Here is a 14,545-nt window from a genome sequence, read left to right as displayed (position 1 = left end):
GGGTTCACACGAGATAACGAGGGGTGGCCCGCAGATAATTTGAAATGATTCACGAGCCGTGTTTGTGTCGCCGTGTCGCGTCGCCTGGGGCCACCCAACGAAACGTAGCTTTGAGTATTCGTGACAAGTTAATGATCGCCACGGGCTCACCTCAATCCTCACCATCGGTAGTGATGAGGTGAGCATTGCCACGGCCCGTTCCCGCGAGGCCCGTGTGTCATCGCACAGTGTGGTATGACTGGGGTTTTGGTCTTTTTTTTTTCTATTGAACATGAGCCGATTGCAATGCACGGGCGATAGGAAGACAACCACTAGGCCAGCTGCCCACGGGGTGAGGGGAGGCAAGAGCGATTGGGTTTACTGCCCACCTACTCGTGAAGAGGAAGCGATGGGGAACGTGGTATTTTTAGGCGTAGTGCGGTATTGCTGTTATTGCGACACCACTCCACGAACGTACCTTCCCTACCCGGCCCATGAGAAGCCACGGTCAGTCAGATGGGATATCCGTGGATCAAGGGAAAAGTGGTCTGTGTTGGGGCGTGCTCGTTGTTGTGGTTTGAGCGTTAGCAGCACCACGCTTGGCCATGTGGCCAGAGTTTATATGACAAGTACGACTGTTTTTTGTTGGTCTGCCTCCGCACCTCCGATTAGCATGGTTGGCTATGTTTGATGCGAAAGAAGTTCAGCATACAGGGACTCCTCCATTTACCAACGAGTTCGGTTCCAGAGATATGTTCGTATGTCAAACTTTACTCCTGTCGATTCCAAACATGTTAAGTTGTATAATATTCTTTAGATGTAGATGCCACTGGTTCTGCAGATGTAGATGCCACCACCGCCATGTATTGCGCGGAGGTTGAACTTACGACTCTTGGTTCGAACAGCCAATTGGACATACGGACCAGGGTTGTTCGTATCTCTGAAAGTGCGCAAGTCGAATGTTGTAAGTAGAGGAGTCCCTGTAAGCACAAATCTACGTGAGGTGTTCTCTCATTTGTCTGGAACTTCATTTTATTCTCACTATATAAGGAATTATCCTAATTGGGACTTTTCTGTAAAAAAATTGGTCTTGATAGCAAAAGGAGGTTTTTCTGGGGTAATTTAAATGGGTAAGAATTACATTAATTCTGGCTGTGTCGTGTGTGGAGGTGTTCATTCAGCTGTGGATTGAAAACGGTGAATTATCGTAATTACGGAATGTATGATACCTAAAAGTGAATATTGGATACTCTGGTTTTTTCAGTAAAGTCACGTAGGTAAAAAATAAAACAAATAAATTAAATCACGACGTTTTGGAAGCAACACAAGCAACCGTCATCAGGTGTTGACTGTTCCAGCAAAATCACTGAGCCGTCTCTGCTGGAGCAGTCAACACCTGATGACGGTTGCTTGTGTTGCTTCCGAAACGTCGTGATTTAATTTATTTGTTTCATTTTTCACCTATGTGACTTTACCGAAAAAACCAAAGAGTATGGATCCTTGCAGTCACAAAAACTTCAAATCTAGAATGAATATTGGATCTCACATCTTGCCTTTTTTTCTCCTTTCTAAACAATGCACGTATCGAATACATCTGATGAAGAAGGAATGTGCATCATACTTGAATTAATATGTAGAATTAACATATTGAAAATTGCACAGTAATACATAATATATATATAACTAATGTAAGCATTTTTGACATTACATGTAAGATGTTTTAACCTAAATGAATTGTGCGAATGCCGTTGGCAGGGATATTGATTGAATTGCTCGCTCTTAAGTGCAGTTCTATTTACTTTGATGAATTACATGCACTAACTTGGTTAAATAAAAATGCTGGTATCTCCAGTATCCAAGATGCTCAGTGGGGTTTGAGTTTATTTCTCAGTGCTCCGACTGCATACGATTCACGAACGATCAGGCAAACTATTCCAACCCAAACAAAACTCGTCTTTGACTTTTCCCCATGAAGATCGTGTATGTGTTTAACCGTGCATGCTTTCCACAGGAGCATGTCTTTGAACGGGTTTTCCTGTGATGTTTGAGTTATTTTCTGAAAAAACAAACCACTGCCATGTTTACGTTTTAGACTTCATCAGAGCCTGTGCACTTTGTTAACTATCCGACTTTAAAAGAACCAACTTTCGACAAATGGTAATCACAACTTGATGAGCTCTAATATTGTCACCAGTAGACCCAGTCCGAACAGATGTAATTCGCTCTGGTCGCATATATCTGCGTGATCAAAGATGTCGCTCTGCTCAAATAAGCATGGAGTCGAGCTCTTGACTTGGCAACCCTGAGTCGGCAATTGGATATTCACAATTTCTAAATATATTCGCATCCACGCACCCGACGCTGCAGGCACACAGAGAGATACAGGGAGACGGAGTCAGAGACGGAGACACAGACACACAGGGAGTCCGAGACACAGGGAGACAGACACGGGGAGATACCCAGGGACACAAGGAGACAGGGAGTCAGAGATACGGGGAGACACAGACACACGGAGTAAGAGACACATGGAGACAGAAACACAGGGGAACACACAAACACAGGGAACACACATACACAGATCTGGGCCAAAACGTTTCTCAAGTTGGTGAACCAACTCCGCCCAATTTCCCTGCATGGGTGCAGATAAAATGTTGATACTGTTAGAAACCTCCTGGTCACACCAGCCCACAGGGGATTATTGTGTCCGTCGTGCAGGGAGGGGCTGGGTGGGGCTGGGTGGGGGGGGCTGGTCACCCCGTGGTGCCCTTATAAAACTCAACGTTTCACCTACTCACGCCGGCTTGTGCCCGCCCTCACAGTCGGCCATATTTGCGGAATACACCACGCCGCCGTTGACCCTGGCCATTGACCGAGCAACCCAACGTTCCTACCAGCTCCCTCCGCAGGAATGTGTTTGAATTGGACGCTGTTCCATGCGCATGCAGCAAACAGCTGTTCCCGGGCCTTCGCCATAGTCCTTCCATTCATTCTTGGTAGGCCAGGGTGACATTCTTGGTAGGCCAGGGTGACATTCCTAGAGAAGGGCTGACACGGTTGGGATCCCTTGTCCCGTAAAACAAAAAAACTGCCCCTAATTTTTGCACGGCTCATTGCTCCCCCACCCCCCAGTTGCGTTGGGATCAATCCCACTTCTGACACCCAATTGTCACGGCTCACACTTGCAGACCCCGTTGGGGGCCTTCACCAAATGGTATGGTCCAGGAGCAGTGGTTCTCACCCGGGGGCTCTGCTGTGGCAATGTCCCAGGGGGGTCCATGAGGTCATTTTATGTCATACCTGGCAAAATTGTTTGAATTTGCCAATGTAAAATAACTACGATAACATTTAAAATCTCGAACGATATAAAAGGCATTTCTAAACTCACTGATCGTAAACTGCATGGCTTCGCAAGGGGCCGTCCATAAATGACATCTCGCACCTGGGGGGGGTCAGACATTTGTGACGAGGGGGGGGGGGGTGAGAAATGTGACGTCACATCAAAATGCGCAATTTTAAATAAATATAGACAACACGTTCTACTTAATTAAATAGACTTTTTAATAAATGTTTTCTCCTACAACATCAGAGTGCAGCGCCACATTAAATACGCACTACAATGACAATAGTTTAAAGCGATTTGAAGCACTTTATTTTGTTTAGGGGGGGGGGTGGCAGAGTTTTGTGACGTCATATTTGAGGGGGGTCTGACTTTTTGTGACGATGGGGGGGGGGGGGTCAAAAAATCGTCAAAAATCGCGTGACGTCATTTATGGACGGCCCCCAAGAGTACCGTACCCAGCGAGCGCGATTGAATTACGTGACGCACGCAGAGCGTCCGTTGAATTTTGTTTTCATTCGCTTGCAGTAACGACGCCTCACAAAATTGACCATTGGTTAGATATATCGATGTTCATGCATTCGTACATTTATTTCCCAGAACCACTCGGGCAAGGCAAGGGGGTTTTACTCGGTTGACACTAAATTCAACATGGGGTAGCCTAGAAAGGTTGAGAACCACTGGTCCCAGAGAGTATGCTTCCGACACGCTGCTAAGCAATGTGTTTTATAGTTGAAAATTTGTTGATTTCCCGCCTTAATTTTTAAGTTAAATATTTATTTACTCTTGTTGGTTATACCGTACACGCAACGGAGACGATCAGGGAGGCAGACTAAGACAAAACACAGCCCACACACAGAGACAGACAACACAGATGGGGTTACACTCCATGGAGACCAACGAACAGGTAACGCGTGAGGGCCATTAGCGTTATGTTTTAAGCTCCTGCAGTGTGCAATGGCGTACAGAGAATTCCACAATGGGAAAGGTGGCTGACTTCTCTGCAGAAAGAAAGTGCACCGAAAGAAAAGGGGGCCGTCCATAAATGACGTCACGTGATTTTGGACCCCCCCCCCCCGTTCGTCACACGGCGTCACAAAAAGTCAGACCCCCCCCCCCCCTCAAATATAACGTCACAAAGCTCTGCCCCCCCTCCCTCCAAAAAAAACACATGCTTCAAATCGCTTTAAACTATTGTCATTGTAGTGCGTATTTAATGTGGCGCTGCATTCTGTTGTAAGAGAAAACATTTATTAAAAAGTAAATTTAATTAAGTAGAACGTGTTGTCTATATTTATTTAAAGTTGCGCATTTTTACGTGACGTCACATTTCTCAACCCCCTCCCCCCCCATCGTCACACATCGTCACAAATGTCTGACCCCCCCCCCCCCCTTAGGTGCGTGGCATCATATCACGGCAGAAGAGGTTAAAAACTGGATAACATCATAACAAATAAGGGACTACAGTTGTAAATTTGTTTCATTGGTGTGTGTGCCGATGGGGCTCTAGCCATGACCAGCAAATTAGGAGGGGTTCTGGCAAAAGTAAGAGAAGTTTCACCTACTGCCAAGTTCACGCACTGCAGTAGACAATATACATCGTGAGGCATTTGCAGCCAGAACAATGTTGGCCTGCCGACCTTAATGTCGTTCATCTTCTTGGTTCTTTCGGTAAAGTCACCGAAAGAACCAAGAAGATGAATCCCTGCAGTCACGAAAGCTTTAAATCGAAACTTAATGTCGTTGTAGATCGGGCAGTAAAAGGGTGGCCGATTTAACAAAAAAAGCACGGCCGCTCGATTCACGATCGTTTTCTTCTTCTGTGCAACGAATTGGGGAGCAGCGATGAAAAGCTTCTGCGTACGGCGGTGAGATGGAAAGGTGTTGACCCCCCCGTTAGTTGCAGAGGCGTAGCTAGGGGGGGGCAGGGGGGTACATATGTCCCCGGGCGCCAAGGTAAAGGGGCGCCAAAATGAGGCTTACAACGTTACATTATAACTTATTGCGGCGGGCGCGGCAGCCTGAAACTACTGCACAAATCTACACCTCAACCTAAAAGTTTATATAGTGCGCTACACACAGCCTACATTTCATGTAATTACATTTTGGTACACGCGCCTATTAAGAACTTACATGGAAGAACGTCCCAAACAACAGACAGGCGCAGTCTTTCAGCCTTAGTCACTGGCCTGTTTTTTGGTGGCAGAAACTACGACGGCCTATTTTTAGTTCTTATTAGTGACACCACGCTCCAGGCGGCTGCAGCAGCCGGAGCAGCCCACGCACGTTCAATTACATCATCATGGTTTAAACGCCGACTAGCGAACGGAGAGGAAGTGAATCGTTCGTGGCTATTATATTCACCAATCAATAAAGCTGCTTACTGTTTTTGTTGTCTATTATTTACATCATTGAGTTCAAACTCACGAGCTTCGTTTGAGTTAACAAACGGTTTCAACAAGTGGAGAAAGCCAGAAAAACTAAATTCTCATGAAAACAATCCTAGCCACCGCACAGCTTTCACTGCATGGAAGGAAGCCGAACGAAGGATAATTGATGGTACTGGAATTGACGCAGTGGTTCAAGCTCAGATTCATTTGGAAAAACAACGTTGGCGAGATATATTGCAAAGAATACTCACCTGTATTAAGTTTCTGGTTTCACAAAATTAGGCACTACGTGGCCATGAGGAAAATTTGAATGCGGATGAGGATAAAAATGTTGGAAAAATAATCGCGCTGATCAAACTCGTTGCGCAGTATGACCCATTGTTAGCAAAACACGTACAGCACGCAGGAGAAAATCCGGGATCAGTTTCTTATTTGTCACCGGAAATCCAGAATGAATTTATCCACATACTTGCGTCGACTGTAAAGAACCAATTGTTGAGTGATATCAGGAAAAACAAGTACTACAGTATCTTACTTGACTCAACTCCTGATCTAGGACATCGGGAACAGCTTTCTCAGGTCATAAGATTTGTGGATGTGGATTTTCAAACTAAAAAAGTAACTATCAAATATTTTTTTTAGGTTATATCGATATACATGCAGAAGATGCAGCAAGCCTAGAAAGAGTCATCGTCGAAAGACTGAAATCTGACAATATACCTCTAGCCGACTGTCGGGCACAATGTTACGACAATGCTGCTGTGATGACTGGGCATATGTGACAAAAATCACAGAGCATTGTTTGTCAACTGTGACAACCACAGCTTAAACTTAGCAGGAGTACACTCAGCCAAACAGGATCCACATTTCGTCACATTTTTTGGAACAGTTGAAAGTATATATTTGTTTTTCTCTCGTTCAACAATTCGTTGGGAAGAGTTAAAAAAAGCTGTGCCCATCACAGTAAAGCGGGAGTCTGAAACATGCTGGAGTGCATGATCAGAAGCTGTTAAAGCTATCTATGAAGGACTGGATGAACTAGTAGGGCTGCTAGACAAATTATCGGAGAATGTAACTAGACGCCTGAAACCAGAAGCGATGCAAAACAGTTACAGGCATGCGTATTAAATTTTAACTTCATAATTTTATTACATTTCTAGAATGTCATTCTTGGAAAAATGTATCGTGTTCAGAAGCGCTTACAGGAATTTTTGGAAAACGGGGCATAGATACAACAGGATCCTACTATGAACTTCAAAGAAGCAGCAACTGATCTTGAATCTTTGGAGCATGAATTTGTCAAGCTTCGTGATGATTTGAGCCAAGTTGCTGTAGAAAACGCCAAAACAAGATGCACAGCCTGGGGGATAGATGTGTGGTGGTCAAGGTTGACACCAAGGTTGACACAGGTCACACAGGTCACACAAGCTAGGGGAGAGGTACGTACCGGTCTGGTCCGGTCCGGACCGGCAGGGACGAGAGGTGGTTGGAACCGCTCTGAGGGGAGGGGGCTGGCGAGAGCCAAGGCCCCGAGACACCCCCGCCCCTCAGAGAGAGGAAATATATAAGACGGCTCCCAGAGAGCGGAGGGGGTCCATCTCAGGAGAAGCTGAAGGAGGTGCGGCCGGAGATCCTGGACCCCAAGCCTCGAAGATGCCGCCCCGCTGGGAGTGAGTGGGCTGAGTAGCTGTAGGCTAGGGAAGGAGAGTAATTGAGTAGCTGTAGGCTAGGGAAGGAGAGTAATGAGAATAGAGCCGGAGGCTGTACCTCCCTAGGTTGTGTGGTTGGGCTGTTCCCCCCAGTGAGTCCGGAGGACTAGTGTTATTGGAATAAAAGCGTGTGGCCTCTACGACGTCTCTGTCTCATTCAAGAATACTACAGATGTGGACAGAAGAAGATGCCATGAAAACTGGCAAGAGATGCAGGACTTTCAGCAGAAGAAGAAATTGTGCGCGTTATGAAGAGCGTACTTTATCGACTTCAACAGGAGATGTCAACACGGTTTTTACGACTAAAAGACCTGAACACAAAATATGGATTTCTGCTGGACGTCAAAACTCTTCTATCCGACACAGATGTCGATGCAATTCGCCGAAATTGCAGATTTTGGAAATTTCTATGACACCGACATCAATGGCCACGAACTTTTCACAGAAATTGGAGATTGCACAATGCTGCTCAGTAACCGGAATGAAGTTCTACCAGAAACTTCTTTGGATCTTCTTAGTTTTATTGTGTTTTATGGAGACGACATTTCCGAATTTGCGAATTTCACTGCAAATTTTATTAACAATAGCAGTTTCAATTGCAAGCTGTGAGCGGTCGTTCAGCAAATTGAAACTTATTTGGTCGTATTTGCGTGCTTCAATGGGACAAGATCGTCTCAGCGATCTTGCTCTTCTTAGCGTTGAAAGAGAAACATTGGAAAAACAGATTTTGATTACGTGATTGACCAATTTGCGACAGTGAAATCAAGAAAAATGTATCTTTTGTAGACTATGTCAACCAGTCTACGACAGTGACTGAGTGAGCCATGTAATATAATTTCTATAAATTTGCTTCTTTAAATACAATGTTTCATTAAAATTTAAATTGTTATTCCTTATTCGATGTAATAGGAAAATGTGATTAAACGGGGGGGGGGGGGGGGCGCCAATTTTATAGTTCGTCCCCGGGCGCAAAATATCCTAGCTACGCCTCTGGTTAGTTGAAACTTCATTCAGATTGTTTTGGTTTCTTGGTGACTTTTGAGTTTTAGTTTTTCTGATTGTTTTCAACGGCTGCAGCTGCGGGTCGGCAATGCTTGCCTATTTGACAGACGTATTTACACGTATTAATTAAGTGAATGAGAGTCTGCAAGGCCTGAAAAACAATCCCTTTTTAGCGTTTATAACAAAACAAGACCATTTGTTTAAAAACAACAATAACAACAAATAGCTGCAGTTTATTTTGCTGGGAGTAGTGATGTTAAAGGGCACTGTCCTGGTCTGTTCTGAAATTCCAGTAATTATTAGAGACCCATTTTTACTGGAAAAATAATGTTTGCCACATAGGAAAGGGAGCAGAGAAGTGCCATATAACGGAGAGATCAGCTGGCGTTCAGGAGAAGACATCTCGGTGATTTTCGGCTCAGAAGAGACTGTCCCCAGATTTCGGAGAGGGCATTGACACTTTTGATTCAATTCTGCATCAACTTATTTGTGTGAAACTCGAAATTCATTCATGATTGTCGTAACAACAAAAAAAACAAATACAGGACAAAGCGAATCGTCGAACCAGGCCTCCTACTGAAATTAACCAAAATGTCAGCAGATATCCGACGTCTGTCAAGCCAGTTCACGCCCCCCATTAAAACACCCCCAAAATACTAAAATGTTCTCTGGAGGAGGTAAATATGTAACGTCCTTTTCCAGTTTACAGCAGTTTTTTTTCCACCACAACTGATACAACAACGTTTTATACATTCTTCAGGTTTTGATGTTGTTTTAATACACAGTCTGTTATCTATGTGGATGTATCGTTTTCGATTGGTGGTACTATCTATCAGAGTTTGGCAGCCGCTACTTCCAGATGTCCTCACTTGATCCTTACACGAGTGAAAGAAGCCTCTGCTGGGACTCCCTTTGCCCACGAGGTTAGTCTTCGTTTCACGTCGCTCGCTTCCTCCCACAATTCCCCGAGCTCCGCCTTAAGCTCCCTCTTTTAACCTCACACTCCGTCTCCGCCAATCCTCACCTCTTTCTCCTCTCCTGATCTAACCCCCCCCTCCCCCGTCACTCACTCGACTTTCCCCTTTGAACGTCCCAGCCAATTTCTCTTGCACCCGTGCCCTAACCCATCAGAGCGTGCAGTGTTGGCTCCACCCTTCTTGATTTAAAGCCCCACCCTCCCCAACCAGCCCCTCCCCACCCAGCCCTTCCCCACCCTCCCCTCCCCACCCAGCCCCTCCCCACCCTCCCCACCCAGCCCCTCCCCACCCTCCCCTCTCCACCCAGCCCCACCCCTCCCATTTTTGGATGTACGAGGGACGGACACAATAATCCCCTGTGGGCTGGTGTAACCAGGAGGTTCCTACCAGTATAAGTTCATACCTCGGTGGGCTTTGCCTGGTAGGATGAGGATGGTTTAGTGTTGTGTCTGTATGTGTGTGGGTAATTTGTTTACCTTTCTTGTACTTTGCGCTACTATCGTGTTTTGTACTGTTTGTTGGTGAAACGTTCTTACCCGCCTGACTGGACATCTCTGAAAAAGAGTTTTATAGCTCATCGGATTCCTCCAGTAGAAAAAAATATTCTGATTGTAAAGTTTACACTCATTTGTGAACATACATTTATAGACACTCCTTGAGCAATGCGGTTTGACTAATTTCTTCAGACTAGTTCGAGAAATAAGGAACTTCTGCACCCAAAAAATTGTTCATTATTAATTTTCAAACGCACTATACAAATTCATGTTAAAAACAGACGGAATACAGAGAAATCTGGAAAAGGAGGGCAATTATGTGAAGAGAAACATCAGAGGGCACCACACAGAAGTTACAGAAGATACAATAAAAAAATGGCAGCATACAAGCATGACAAAAGAATATCGATTATTGGCTTTTTAAGTTTATTATGATCTGAATTCGAGCCGATGTTTGGTGCATCTTTAGATTATTTGATACATTTTAGAGGCCCCTTGAGCTGCTTTGTCTCCCTAAGCATTTTGCTTAGTTTGCTCCGCCTTTAGCACCAGAACTGGACAAAAGTATTGCATTAGATTTTTACTTTTAAACATACTAACATAAATCAGGATTGTCTTATGTTACTTTTGGAACCTCACTCGCAATTAATATACCAAAAAGTGCCCCACCCCCAAACGCTGCCAAAATTCATTTTAAATTCAAGATCAGAGATATGTTTTTGGAGCAGAACGAAAAGCAATGGAAGCATTCGAGTTTGTTATTCAGTTTCACACCTGGCAGTAGCAGTAGTAGGAGGAGGCTTTTGCGACCAATGTCATCCATAATAGAGGTTTTTCTGGGCGAGATCGCGTAAATATAAATGTGTCGTTTAATCCGCCACCACCACCAACACAGCCAATTAGTATGGGTTGTCACGTAAACAGAACGTGCCAATTAGTTAGTAGTTCAGCACACCGGTTGTGTGTTGGAGACTGAACCCACGACAACATTTACAATTCGAGTACTGTGACGTTTCGCCGGCAATTGCAACAACCAGCCTCATCAGGCGAGAGCCAGATATTGGCTGTCACTCTCCAACACACAACCAGTGTTGCTGTACTAGTGTAGTGGTGATACGCGCTGGGTGTATATGTCGTGTGCCAGCGCGTATGTACGGGTGTGTGTGTGGTGACGCGCGCTGACGGGGAGGAGCAGGCGTCAGTGCGCGGGTGGGGGTAGTGCTGCTGATTGGCTGTGTGCCGGTGACGCGCCCAGAGGGAGTGATCGGGTAGCAGCGCGGTGTGATTGGTCGGGGAGTGGAAACACGCGCTGAGCGGAACCGGATCGTAGGGATAGCGCGTGGGGATTGGGTAACTGAGGAGCGGTGCCGACGTTGAGGTCCGCATCCGCTCCGTCTCCCGGGAAGAAGGGGTATATAAGGTGATGCACAGAGGAGCAGGGGCAGAAGTGGAACCATCTAAGAATGAAGACGAAGGTGCAGAGATAGAGCCCGGAGAGGAGAGTAAGGGAGAGTAGAGGAGAGTAAGGTATAAGTGTGTAGCCAGCGAGAGAGAACGGTCTACACGAGCTGAGTAATGTATAGTGTGTAGCCAGCGAGAGAGAATGGTCTACACGAGCTGAGTAATGTATAGTGTGTAGCCAGCGAGAGAGAACGGTCTACACGAGCTGAGTAATGTATAGTGTGTAGCCAGCGAGAGAGAACGGTCTACACGAGCTGAGTAATGTATAGTGTGTAGCCAGCGAGAGAGAACGGTCTACACGAGCTGAGTAATGTATAGTGTGTAGCCAGCGAGAGAGAACGGTCTACACGAGCCGAGTATGCATACGGTGTAGCCAGAGAGAGAGGAAGGTCTACACGAGCCGAGTATGCATACGGTGTAGCCAGAGAGAGAGAGATGCAACGTCTACACGAGGAGAGTGGAGAGTGTAGCAGAGGCGCAGAGTCTACACGAGGCGAGAGAGGAGTGTAGCCGAGGCGCGGAGTCTACACGAGGCACAGAGAGCCAGCAGCACAGAATCCAGAGTCAAGAGAAGCGCATTGTGAAGAAGAGAGGCCACGCGTTGTATTGTTACAAGTCAAGATTTAATAAAAGAAGTGTGTTCCCGTCAAGGAGTTTCCTGCCGTCATTTTCCAATACTTCATCTGGCGTCAGAAGTGAAACGGGCTTCCAAGTATGGAGACGAGGAAGACCCGTAGGACCCACGGGATTGACCGCGAGGAAGACCTGGACGACTCGGGGCCGCTGGTGGCGGGGGGTGAGGAAGAGGACTTGCCCACGCTGCAGGGTCCGTCGACGGCGCCGGCCGAGCGACCGGGGACAGACGCCGGGCTTCGTGAGGCGCACTCCCGACTGGCGGAGCTGCTGCTCGCCGCCGCGTCCATCTTGGCAGAGATCAGCTCATCGGGAGGAGCGGGGACGGTGGGGGACATTTTACAAGGTCGCCCCGCAGATTCCCGCCAAAACGAATGGGGGATTCCCGCCATTGCGCCTGGGCCTACTTTTGGCGGGAACGGCGAGCGCCACGTGGTGGTGGGTTCCCAAGCGCGCGCATCGATGTCATCAGCGCGCGAGGGGGTCCGCCATCTTACGTCTGCTGCTGGAGCCGCCATTTTAGACACCGACGGACAGGCGGAGAGGAACCACGAGGCGGATGACTTCATTTTTCAGCAGCGCCTGCCCACGTTGTCAGCCTTCAAGGCGGAAGGCGGAGACTGGGGCCAATTTCAGCGAAGGTTTTTGGCGCATCAAGAGATGTCAGCGTGGTCCGATGCTACGGCGCTGCGGGCATTGCCCGCCATGCTGGACGACGATGCGCTCGCGGCCTTCAGGGCTGCACGGAAGTCGGACCGCTCCACGCTGAAGGATGCGCTGGGTTTGTTGGCCAGGGTCTACGGGCCTCCCTCTACGTGCCGCCATCAGTTCTACGCAAGACGGAAAGCGGCCACGGAGACCGCGCTGGCCTATCGCACGGCGTTGCTGGCTCTTGCTGATGCTGCGTTCCCTCGGATGGACGAGGAGGGCCAAGACGCGATGGTTTTGGAGCAGCTGCTCAAGTTGGCGCAGGACCTGGGGGTCCCTATCAACACAGCTGACGAGATTGATATTTCTTCTTTGAGAGTCGCCACGAGTATTCAAGCGCACGAGGCCCTACAACGGAAGCAAGGCGTTGGTTGCAACGCTGCTGTCGTCGCAGCCCCGGGTTTGGTGGTCGCCGAACCCCAGGTCGTCAGCCCACGAGAGGAGGCGTTCGCCACGGGACGACCAGGGGACTGGAGGCCGGGGGCCCGGTCGCCTCTGCGATCGGGCCGAAAGTCGGAGCAACCAAGATCTACTCCGACCCTCGTCACGTGCTATAACTGCGGCCTCCGGGGCCACGTGGCGTCCGGGTGCCGCGCTCCGCGGCAGCGCGCCATGGGAGCTCGGCTGGACGACGACCGAGAGCCCAAGTCATCTCTACAATCCCCGGCAAGTCGCGGCACCTCACACGCTCGGCCTGTTTATTCGGCACACATGGGACGCCGCGTTGCGGCGGAGGAGGGCCGGTTAAGGTTCGGGGATTCGGTTCGGCGAGGGGGGTTCGGCCGGGACCAGGGAGACATTGAATGGGCGGAATTGGAGCATAGAATTGTGGCTGCTTCGGCGGGTTCGTCCGTTGTTACGGGATCTATTGATGGGGTTGAGATTAGGGTGTTAGTGGACACGGGGGCATCGGCAACTATTATATCGGACCTCATTTATAATATTCTTCCGGTCCAATGTCGTCCGCTGCTTCCAGTGGATGTGCCATTTTACGCCGCTAACGGGGGATCGTTGGGCATTATCGGTCAGGTTAGGGCGTCCATTTGCATTGGAGATATCAAATTGTCGGGACCCGTTTTCGTTTCGTCTTCTTTGGCAGTTCCGTGTCTTTTGGGCACTGACTTTTTGGCTAAAATGCCCATTAAAATTCTTATCGATCAACGATGCATTGAACTGCCATCGGGTCGCCGGATTTCATTTTTGTCGGGCCCTACTGACATTCGGACGGCGTGCGCTACGATACAAGCGGTGGCGACGCAGACAGTGCAAGTGCCCCCGGGTTCACAGATGTTGATTCCCCTCCGGTTGCGGAAACCATGGGTGAGGGAGGCTTCGGGACAGAGTATGCTTTTGGGTCCTTCTAACAAGGCTGTCGGGGGTCTTGATTTATCGGTGGCTCACACTTTGGTGCGGGCTGACAGGGATCCGTTTGTGATGGTTTTGAACGCGGGGTCGCGACCAGCTGTCATTCCGCAGGGCACCCTGCTGGCTCACGCGGCGCAGGTCCCTGGGGATGATGGGTTGGTTGCGCAGGTGGGCTCGAGCCCCGCGCGGAACGTTGAGCCAAGGGAAGACCTTGAGTGGGTCCATTCGTTATGTGCCGCCTCGGACGATTTGTCGGCGGCGCAGTTGGGTGCGCTGCGCGAGTTGCTCATTGAATTCTCTGATGTATTCAGTAAACATAAGTATGACATTGGGTGCACGGATTTGTTGCACCATCACATTGAAACGGGCGATGCGGCGCCGGTCAGGCTAAATCCCTTCCGACTGAGTCCCGTGGAGAAGGAACATGTTCAGTCGGCTGTTAACGATATGCTAGAAGCCGATATTATTTCGCCCTCCTCTAGCCCGTGGG

This window comes from Lampetra planeri, chromosome 25 (assembly GCF_965212315.1).
Source record: "Lampetra planeri chromosome 25, kcLamPlan1.2.h2, whole genome shotgun sequence".
Classification (NCBI taxonomy): domain Eukaryota; kingdom Metazoa; phylum Chordata; class Hyperoartia; order Petromyzontiformes; family Petromyzontidae; genus Lampetra; species Lampetra planeri.
Note: the sequence above shows the minus strand (reverse complement) of the source record.